Below are 10760 nucleotides of genomic sequence, written 5' to 3' on the forward strand. Positions count from 1 at the left end.
AGATGACTGGTTAAAGAAACTTTGGTACATCTACACAATGGAGTAGTATTTAGCTGTTAGAAAAGATGAAGTCATGAAATTTACATACAAGTGGTACTACATGGAAAGTATGTTAAGCAAAATGAATCAGAAAGAAAGGGACAGACATAGAAAGATTGCATTCATCTGGGGAACATAGAGAAACAAAATAGGAGACTAACACCCAAGAATAGCTGAGATAAGTACCAGGAGGTTTACTCCATGGCTTGGAGGCCAGCCACCCATGCTAGGGGAAAAGGCAGCTCAGATAGAGAAGGGAGCACCAAAGAAAGGGTGTTGGGAGGACCGTCCCAGGATGGGAGAAGCATGCTGAAAGTAGACTATAGACCAAACATGATTGTCACTCATGTCTCTTTTGAAAACCACAGCACCCAAAAGGAGAGAGGGAACAAAAGGGAATGCCCTGCCACAGAGGCAAGGTGGGACAGGGGGTTGTGGGGTGGGAGGGATACTGGGATCTGTGGTGGTGAAAAATGGACACTGGTGAAGGGATGGGTACTTGATCATTGTATAATTGAAACCCAAGCACAAAAATTTGTAAGTCTACAACTGTACCTCATGCTGTTTCACTAATAAAAATTCAAAAAAGAAAAAGAAAAAAAGAAAGAGGGATTGGAGCAATAGCACAGCGGGTAGGACATTTGCCTTGCACGCAGCCGACCCGGGTTTGATGCCCAGCATCCCATATTGTCCTCCGAGCATCGCCAGGAGTAATTTCTGAGTGCAGAGCCAGGAGCAATCCCTGAGCATCACCGGGTGTGACCCAAAAAGCAAAAAAAAAAAAAAAAGGAAGGAAGGAAGGAAGGAAGACAAAGGAAGGAAGGAAGGAAGGAAGGAAGGAAGGAAGGAAGAGAGGGAGGGAGGGAGGGAGGAAGGAAGGAAGGAAGGAAGGAAGGAAGGAAGGAAGGAAGGAAGGAAGGGAAGGAAAAGGAAAGGAAGGAAGAAAGGAAGGGAGAAAGAGAAAGAGAGAGAGGAAGGAAGGAAGGAAGGAAGACAAAGGAAGGAAGAGAAAGAAAAGGAAAGAAAGAAAGAGTAGAAAGAAAGAAAGAAAGAAAGAAAGAAAGAAAGAGAAAAAAAGAGAAAGAAGGACAGACTCATAGTGTACATTTATTCTCTTCTAAACTTAGAGGCCAGAAATCTGAAAAGTTCAACTGGGCTGAAACCAAAGTATCTGGGTGGTGCTCCCCCCAGAGGCCCTAGAGGGACATACATTTCCCTTACCTTTTCCAGCTTCTAGAATTGCATTCCTTTCATTCTTTGGCCTGTGGTCAACTTCCCCCATCTTCAAAGGCATCTAGCCTCTTTGTCCTATTACCTCCCTCTTTGTGGTCAGATCTCCCTCAGTCTGCATTCTAGAAGCATATTTGTGATTGCATTTCGTGCCCACACAGATAATCTTGGATAATAATCTCATTTCAAAATCCTTCATTTAATAACATCTGACAAATTTCTTTGGCCAGACAAAGTCGCATAAGCTTTAGGGTTCAGAGCTGGATATTTTTGGTGTCACTCTTAAGCCTGCCATATCTTCTAAGACTGTAACAGTCTGCAGCCTTGAAAGAAACCTCTTCCTCTACTGAACTCCTTATCTGTGTCCCGCCCTTGGTCCCAGCTCCTTCAGAGTCCCTGCCTTACTGGAAGGCTATGCATTTCGGGAAACAGCCTTCCCATCTTCTTCCACTGCCTCACCTGACCAGCAAGTCTTAATCACTACCTTCTAGGTACCTCACAAATGAGATATGCTTCTCCATCTTCAGTCAGCCCTCCCCTCCTCACCTGTCCCCCTGTTCCGTCTCACGTATTGCTTCGCTGCTGAGTCCTCTATTTTTTTTTCTTTTTGGGTCACAACTGGCTATGCATAGGGGTTACTCCTGGCTCTGCACTCAGGTATTACTCCTGGCGGTGCTCAGGGGACCATATGGGATGCTGGGAATTGAACCCGGGTCGGCCGCGTGCAAGGCAAACGCCCTACCTGCTGTGCTGTCACTCCAGCCCCTGCTGAGTCCTCTTTTGCTCTTGGGAGAAGGGCCAAATTTACTTGCAGTCTACCTGCTTCTGCATGTTCTCCTTGCAGGTCTCGTGACTTGGAGTCATTGTTGTTTATTTTGCTTGACTATTCAGAAACAAAATAAAAAATATTGCCTCCTATAAAGTGGATATACATGTTTTATATAATCTGTCCTATAATTACAACATTCCATCCACCCTATGTATAGTAACTTGTCATTCTGTCTTGTACACCAGCAAATTCCTTACTGTTTTGTAAAACAATTATGGTACTTCAACTGAGATAGCCCAGCTCTGCCTACTTACATTAAGTCTATGCTCAGAATCTGAAAGACAGATAAAACTGATACTGGTTCACCTTCTCAAACAGAAGTTCTGCTTTAAGACTTTTGGGAGAGGGCCAGAGAGATGGTACAGTGGGTAAGGCACTTGCCTTGCACATGGCCAACCTGGTTTGATCCTCAGCATCCCATATGGTCCACCGGTACTGCTAGAAGTAATTCATGAATGCAGAGTTAGGAATAATCCCTGAGCTCTGCTGGATGTGACCCAAAAAACAGGGGAAAAAAAGACATTGGGGAGAAAATTAGATAACAAATCATAAAGCAATTTGTGTCATTAGTTTTATTTAGAAATATAAACCCAGAATTTTATCACCAACCTGTCAGAAATTTTTCACAAATTTATCAACAATTTTTTTTTAAAAAGCAGGTGACTTCGAGGAAATTTCCAATTACTTAAATCTATCTCCCCCAACCACGCTATATACGCATTTCCTGCCTAGGGTCTATTCAAAGGAAGAGTTTGAGAACAAGAGCCTATGAAATAGCTGTTTCCAGAGCCCTGGACTAGACTGCAGGAATTTGGCTGCCTGAATTCATTTGTTTACTCAACAAATATTTATCAAACATTTCTAAGTGTATTCCTGAGTGGAAAATAGGTAAGATATGGAGCAGTTTTTGAGGAACTGAAACTATATCATAAGATATAAAAATTAAATGGTTTTATACAGTGCCATGGGATTTAGGATGGGGATAGAAAAGAGAGCTCTTGGCTTTTCTCCATTCTGAAAAAGTTCATGTTTTTTCCTTAGCACTTATACCTCTTTCTCTTCCCTCACATTTCTCTAAGTAATTTTCTCTAAATAAACTTCTTTTTTAAATTTTTTTACCCAACAGTGCTCAGGGCTTACTTCTGGATCTGTGCTCAGAAATCACTCCTGACAGGCTCAAGGGGCCATGTGTGATACTGGGGATCGAAGCTGGGTCAGCTGCAAGCCAGGCCCTGAAATAAACTTATTATTTATTTATTTTGTTTATTTGTTATTTTGTGTTGGGCTGGAGTGATAGCACAGCGGTAGGGCATTTGCCTTGCATGCAGCCAGCCCAGCCGAGCTGGGTTCGGTTCCTCCGCCCCTCTCGGAGAGCCTGGCAAGCTACCGAGAGTATTCAATATGCCAAACACAGTAACAAGAAGTCTCACAATGGAGACGCTACTGGGCCCACTTGAGCAAATCGGTGAACATTGGGAAGACAGACAGACAGACAGACAGACAAACGGACAGTTATTTTGTGTTGGGCTAACCCAGTGATGCTCAGGGGTTGCATCTGACTCTGTGCTCAGGAATTACTCCTAGTAGTGCAAAGGGAGCCCTATGGGATGCCAGGGATTGAACCTGGATCAGCCACGTGTAAGGCAAACACCCTACCTGCTGTACTACTGCTCTAGCCCCATAAACTTTTTTTTTTAAGTGAAAGAGAGAGAAGGGCTGAAGCAATAGTACAGAGGCTAAGACACTTAGCTTGCATGTAACTGACCCATTTTGATCCCTGGCGCCCCATATAGTCCCCCAAGCCTACCAGGAAAGATCCCTGAGTACAGAGCCAAGAGTAAGCCCTTAAGCCGTGAGCACCACCAGGTATGATAAAAAATATGGGGGTGAAGGGGTGAGGGGAAAGGAGCCCCCAATTCCTCTTCTTTTATATTTCCTATAATAATTTTTTTGCTTTGTATAAACATTTTATGTGAAATTTTCACATGAAATTTCATATGAAACATTTATATATGAACATTTATATATGAACATTTCAATTACACTGAAATTTCCTTTTAATTTCAAGGTCAAATCTTAAGTAATCTATATGTTTGACAAGTTTACACTTATATTGGATCACAGTAGAAGGGAGTTTGAGTTATGTACTACAAGTACCTTCTCTCATCATCTGCATCCTAACTTTCTAAATAGGCACTCTTAGAATAGCGTCTTTTCGTTTCTTCAAACAACCAGTAAGTAGAGAGTCAGGAGCAGCTGCTCAAACAATCAACTCTGGATGGGTATGGCTTATTTTGGGTTCTAGGCAAACTGCCAGCTGTCAAAAGGAGAATCCAGAGCATTGCTGGGATTGGAGGTGGGGAGGGTGAGACGTGAGCTCAAAGTCCCCGGACAACTGTTCTGGGAATAGCAGCAGTGTAAGGAGGCCCATGTCTGTGCTCGATTAGTCTTCGATACTCCCTCTGATCAGGCTTCTGCACCCACTCACTGCTGAAGCTGTTTTCATCTAGGTCACCAGTGACCATGCACCCTACTCATCGGTGCCAAAGGCAACGGTGCTCAGTTCTCTCCACACCAGGCCCCCAGAGGCTTCTCATGCCCCCACCCTGCTACACTTGGCCTCCAGGGCACCAGCTGTCTTGATTTTTTTTCTCACTGGGAGTTTCTTCTCAGTCTCCCTTGTGGTTCTTCTTGTTCTTTCTGACTTCCTAGCACTGAAAAGCCCAGTGCTTCTATTCTCCTACCTCTTTGCTCATCTCTTTGGTGACCTCACCCTGTCCCAGGATACAAGTTAGAGTCTTGTGAGCCCCTGACATTCCCAGAGTGGTAACTCCAGACTTGATCTCTCCCCCAAATTTCAGGCTTCTGTATCCACCTGACTCCTCCACGTTCCCTCTTGGAAGTCTCACAGAGTATCTGGAACCTAGTATGACCAAATTTGAACTCCCAATCATCCCCAGCCCATGCACCCACCTCACATCAGGAAATACGGTTGTGTCTGCCTCCAAAATATATCTAGAATCTACCACTTCCCATCACATCACTGCTAAGTCATCATCATCTCTTGCCTGCACTACTTCAGGAATCTTCTAATGCAGCTCACTGTTGCTACTTTGCTCCTCTCTAGTCTATTCTCAATAGATCCTTTAAAATATGTCAGAGCAGATGATTTCAGTCCTCGGAAACCCTCTAATGACTCCTCATTTCATTCAGATTAAAAGCTAAGTCTTTGCACGGTCTACAAGGCCCTATGTAAATCCATGTCCTTCTGATCTCTCTCCCTCTGGGATCATTTTCCTCTTTTGGTCTCTGCCTGTGCTTCAGTGGTTGTTCCTTAAGTGTGCTAGGTGCCTCCTACCTCAGGACATTTGCACTGACCCCATTCCTGCCCAGGTATTCTTTTACTTTCTTTCCATAGATATCTGCATAGCCACCTTCCTCACTTTTTTTTTTCTTTTTGGGTCACACCCGGCGATGCTCAGGGATTACTCCTGGTTCATGCACTCAGGAATTACTCCTGGCAGTGCTCGGGGGACCATATGGGATGCTGGGAATCGAACCCGGGTCGGCCATGTTGGCTGCATGCAAGGCAAACGCCCTACCCACTGTGCTATCGCTCCAGCCCCCACCTTCCTCACTTTTTAAGTATTATCTCAACTGTCACCAACTCAATGAAAACCCTAACCATATCTGACTTTTTTTTTTTTTTCATTATTGGGCTGGTCAGAGTGGCCGGAGTATTGAACTATATCAGCACTCCTGCACTGCTCAAGATCCATTCTGGTTCTGTGCTCAAGAGTGACCCCTCGCGGTGCTCAGGGGACCATGTGGTGCCAGAGATTTAAATCCACGTGCAAGGCAAGCATATTAACTGTACTGTTTCTCTGACCCACCATTCCTCTTTAAACTGTCATCCCCTGCTTGTCCCCCAAACACCCAGATCGCCCTTTCCCTGCTCTATTTTTTCCACAACACACCTTTAACATGGGCTTTTATCTGTCCATTGTTTATTGTTTCCTCCCTCTGTTTGACTCCAAGGTTCTGAGAGCAGCACTTTCTTGGTCTTCATCAGAGCTTTATGTGCTCAGGTTTGGAGTCTGGTTGCCTGGGTTTGAATCACAGCTTTGGGCAAAATACCTTAGTCCCTGTGGGTCACAATTTTCCCACTTGTAAAGTAGATAAATACTGTTACATATCTCATAGAAATTACTAAATGAGATGATACATGCAAAGAATTTAGCAGCAGTGTGGCACAGAATGTTATCAGTTGAGTTTTAGTGTTAGATTTTGACCCATGTCTGGCTCATTTAGGCATGAAATAGAAACTTGCCGGATCAAATAGATATTGTTAACCTGCATTTTACTGATGCCCAAAGTTACATGATTATGAGTGGTAGGGGCAGAAGAGCCCAGTTTTATCTGATTTCAAATTCCTGCTTCTGCTGCTCTGTGATCTACCTTCTGAAAGGAGGATCTAGGCTTATGTCCAGGGAGTGAAGAGATTGTTTCATATCAAGGAGTACGATGGTCAGAGAGCACAAGTTGTAAAGATGAGGATTGCCAAGTGAAATGAAATCAAAGAGGGGCTTCTCCTAACCTTTAGGACTACACCCACAATCCTTTGGAGGTTCATAGGCCTCTTTCCTTTGTAGCCTCATCTGCTTCAATCCTGTCTCTCAGTCAGCTCTTCCCAGTTCTTAATGTCCACAGATTGCCCTTTTTTCTGTTCATGCATAGGCTCTTCTCCCACCTGCATTTGTTTCTAGCTTCCTTTCATGATCATCTCCCACTTATCCTCATGGTTCTAATGTTCTAGAAGTCACATGTATTCAGGAAGCCTTCCCTGATGACCTGAAATGGTTCGGTACCCTGCCCTTGGAAGCCCTTGCTTCACAGTACTTGTCACTAGTGTCCTGATTTGGGGACTGGAGCGATAGCACAGCAGGTAGGGTAGTTTGCCTTGCATGCGGCCAACCTGGGTTCGATTCCCAGCATCCCATATGGTCCCCTGAGCACTGCCAGGAGTCTGAGTGCAAAGCCAAGTAACCCCTGTGCATCGCCGGGCGCACAAAAAGCAAAAAAAAAAAAAAAAAAAAAAAAAAAACCCACCCTAATGTCCCGATTTATCCTTCTCACCATGTATGTGCATGTATGTACAAAGACCTGAACCCACCCTTTTACAGACCTTGAGTTTCTGTGTGCCAAATGTTGTCTCTCCATGTGTCCCACAAGGAACAGGGAAGTAGCCAAAATTAAAGGCAGCTACTGTCCAGGGTTGTAGGATGTCTGTTTGCATACCTCCTGTTCAAGCCACCAGAAAGGTGGTCAGTCTCAACTCTTAAATTCCCTCCCGAGACAGAATCAAGGAAGATCAGGGGGAGAATGAAGGAGAATCCAGGAGAAGTATGAAGGAGCAGAACCCAAAAGTAGGACGAAGGGAATCGGGGAAGGACCAGGAGGAAGAGATCAGAGACGAGATTGGAATAAACTGCAATTGATACCAACCAGCCTGATCCTAGTTGCCTCCTTCGTCGGTCCATCGCCATTGGCTGCCCAGAGTGGGGAAAGTAGTGCGAGACCACAGAACGCAGGAGGTGAGAGAGAGAGAGAGCTGGCGCAGGTTTTCATAAATTACTTTTTGAACACACACTCGTGCTCCTGACCAGCGGAGCTCACCTGTGTGACCACCGTGGATGTGGCCGGAGCTGTGCGTGCTCACGGGCAGCCGGCAAGGGCTAGTCACACGCCTGCATGTCAGCGGCCTCTTGAGTCAAAGGCTCTGAGTAGAGCCCTTGCCCCACCCCTGGGAAGGGAAGGCCAGACCTAGAGATAGGCCATGCCAGGAACTGAGCAGCGCTCGCTGAGGCTGTGGCCAGCCCCACTGTTGGAGCCTGCGGCCTCCCGGGGGGAGCCAGCAGGGTGAAACACAGTGACTCTGTCCTGAGCTGGCACCCCTGGACACAGGGTGCAGGTTCCTTGCCGGCTCAGCACAGATGGATTCTTGGAGCAGCAGAAGGAGGCAAGGAGTGCACCTGACTGCCTGCAGGCCTCTGACGGTGTGGGCATGGCCAGGCCCCAAGGCAGCTCCAGGCTCATTGACTACTGGGCGCTCTCCTGGCCTCGCCTTGCTTTAACTCAGGGGTGTAGGGGAGTCTCTGCGAGTACAGGTTCCTGTGAGTACAGACTCCGTGACTGCAGACTCCCGTGAGCACAGACTCCGTTGAGTACAGACTCCAACAAGCACAGACTCTAGAGCACAGATTTCGTAACTACAGACTCGGTGAGCACAGACTCCGTGTGCACAGTCTCCGTGAGTAAGGTTAGAATCTTAATGCATTATTACCATTTTCTTTTTTTTTTTTTTTTTGCTTTTTGGGTCACACCCGGCGATGCTCAGGGGTTACTCCTGGCTCATGCACTCAGGAATTGCTCCTGGCGGTGCTCAGGGGACCATATGGGGTGCTGGGAATCGAAACTGTGTTGGTCATGTTGGCTGCATGCAAGGCAAACGCCCTACCCGCTGTGCTATCGCTCCAGCCCTGTACCATTTTCTTTTATAGGGTTTGGGAGCCACAGGAGCAGTGCTCAGGGGTATTTCCTGGCCCTGTGCTCAGGAGTGCCCTCTGATGGTGCTCAGGAGAAAATACATGCTACCTCACGACAACAGTGGCATACAAAGCAAGAGATTTTACCTTCTGTACTATCTCTTCAGCCCCAAGTATTATTGTCTTTAAGAAATACAGTCAATTTAATGGGTAACAAAGAAGAAAACTTTTGTGGGGAGGGAAGTGGGTCCTTCAGAAGGACCACTCAGGAGATTCCAGAGCCCTGTCAACCATTCTGGGCTAAACGGGCTGACACTTTAGTGCAAGGGCCAGAGGATATGATGCTACATTGCTTCTGTGATGTTGGGGATGCAAAATTGATGCTTAGGGACTCCAGGGTTTCCCAGTGGTATGCTCAAGGGATCATGTAGAATCTGGAATCAAATTGTCTTAACCATTGTAGTATCTCCCAACCCCCTCAAGAGATCTTTTGCAAAAACCTAGTTTTCTTTTCTGTTTTTTGTTTCTACAAAACAATCACCTTTTTTGAAACTTATTTAAAAGGATGTGAGGAGAAAGAATGAGAGAAGTATTTGTTTAAGAAAGAATACAACCTTCCCCAGAGTGGAAATAGGCAAGCAAAAAACCAGAGGGACAAGTGAATGAGATACATGTTCAAGGGAGAACACGGACTTGAAGAGCAAGCCAACCCTAGTTCTCTTTCTATGAAGCTTCTTTTCTTTTCTCTTTTCTTCTTCTTTTCAAGTTTTTCTCTACCCTAAAGAATTTCTGGAGAAGGGCCACATGGAGGGCGGGACCCACAGCTCCCGGAGAAAAAGAAAAAAACAGGTTCCAAAAAGAGCTGAGATCATCGGGAAGTCCCAGATGGGGTAGGTACCACATCCCACCTCCCCCAGATGGAACCCCGGTGACCAGAAGCCTCTACAAGCACAGCTCGAGTATGCGGGATCTAGGACTTTTCCTCAATATATATTTCCTCAATATATATTCCATCTCTCTATATACAAAGTGATCAATGGGAAGTAAACCACCCAACGTTTCTCCCTGAAAATCAGAGTTAAGTTTGGAGCACGGCCACAGCCCCAGAAACACAAGGACTTAATGCAGAACCCAGCAGCTTGGAGCAGAAAAGTGAACGGACTATGCGTTAATCCAGGCCATCATGTCTGCCCGGAGGAGAAAGGGTGTTGCCCCATTCGCTCTCTCTTCTCTGGAAAGAAGGATGGCGGCCGCATGGGAGCCTTGTGGACAGCAGGTATGAGCCGGGGGTGTGGGGGCGACTAAAACCTCATGGGAAGGGGGGAGTTTCGGTCCGCTCTTCACGCCCTACCGAGGCCACCAGTTGCCCCCCACGAGCGGCTCTCCAGCACGGCCACGACTCCAGAGCACAGAAACCAATTTCTTAACTATCTGACTTTCAGTAGAAATACTTCCAGGGTCAATAAGTAAAATAGCAGAAATCTAAAACCAACATTTAATTCTTGAACCCAGCTGTAGAAAGCAAATCACTTCACAATGCTTTTTCAGCATGTCTGATTTGGGGGGGGGGGGGTAAACTCTAAATAATAGTGGTGAATCTTTTAATGAAACAATGAATCTAATCAAAGCAGATAGAGTGTTAACTAGAATTCATCTGCCTCACAGGGACTGGGAGGGGTGGGGGGTGGGGTCTTATTGGGGTTCTTCATGGTAAAAAATAAGTATTGGTAAAGGGAAATGTGTTTGATATTTGCATGACTGAGATCTAAACCTGAAAGCTTTGTAACCTTTCCCACAGTGATTCAATAAATAAATAAATTTTAAAAAATTCAAAAAAAAAGAATTTCTATAACTCATTGTTCTTCTGTCTCAGAAGAGAGCATAAAATGACTCACCATTGCCATGCCTCTGGACTCCGTGCCAGGCTTTTCATTCAGGGTGCCCCAGAGAGTGGCAGGTGAGTTCTTCGTCGCCCCAAGGGATCCAGCCCCAGCAGTCAAACACCTCCAGAACTCAACTGCCTCCATGGTCCCGGGCACTCTCCACAAGCTCAGGTCGAGCCTCACCCACGAGTAAACCTATCACTGGACAGTTCATACCTCACACCACTCATACTG

This window comes from Sorex fumeus, unplaced genomic scaffold (genome assembly GCF_029834395.1).
Source record: "Sorex fumeus unplaced genomic scaffold, SorFum_2.1 ptg000047l, whole genome shotgun sequence".
NCBI lineage: Eukaryota > Metazoa > Chordata > Mammalia > Eulipotyphla > Soricidae > Sorex > Sorex fumeus.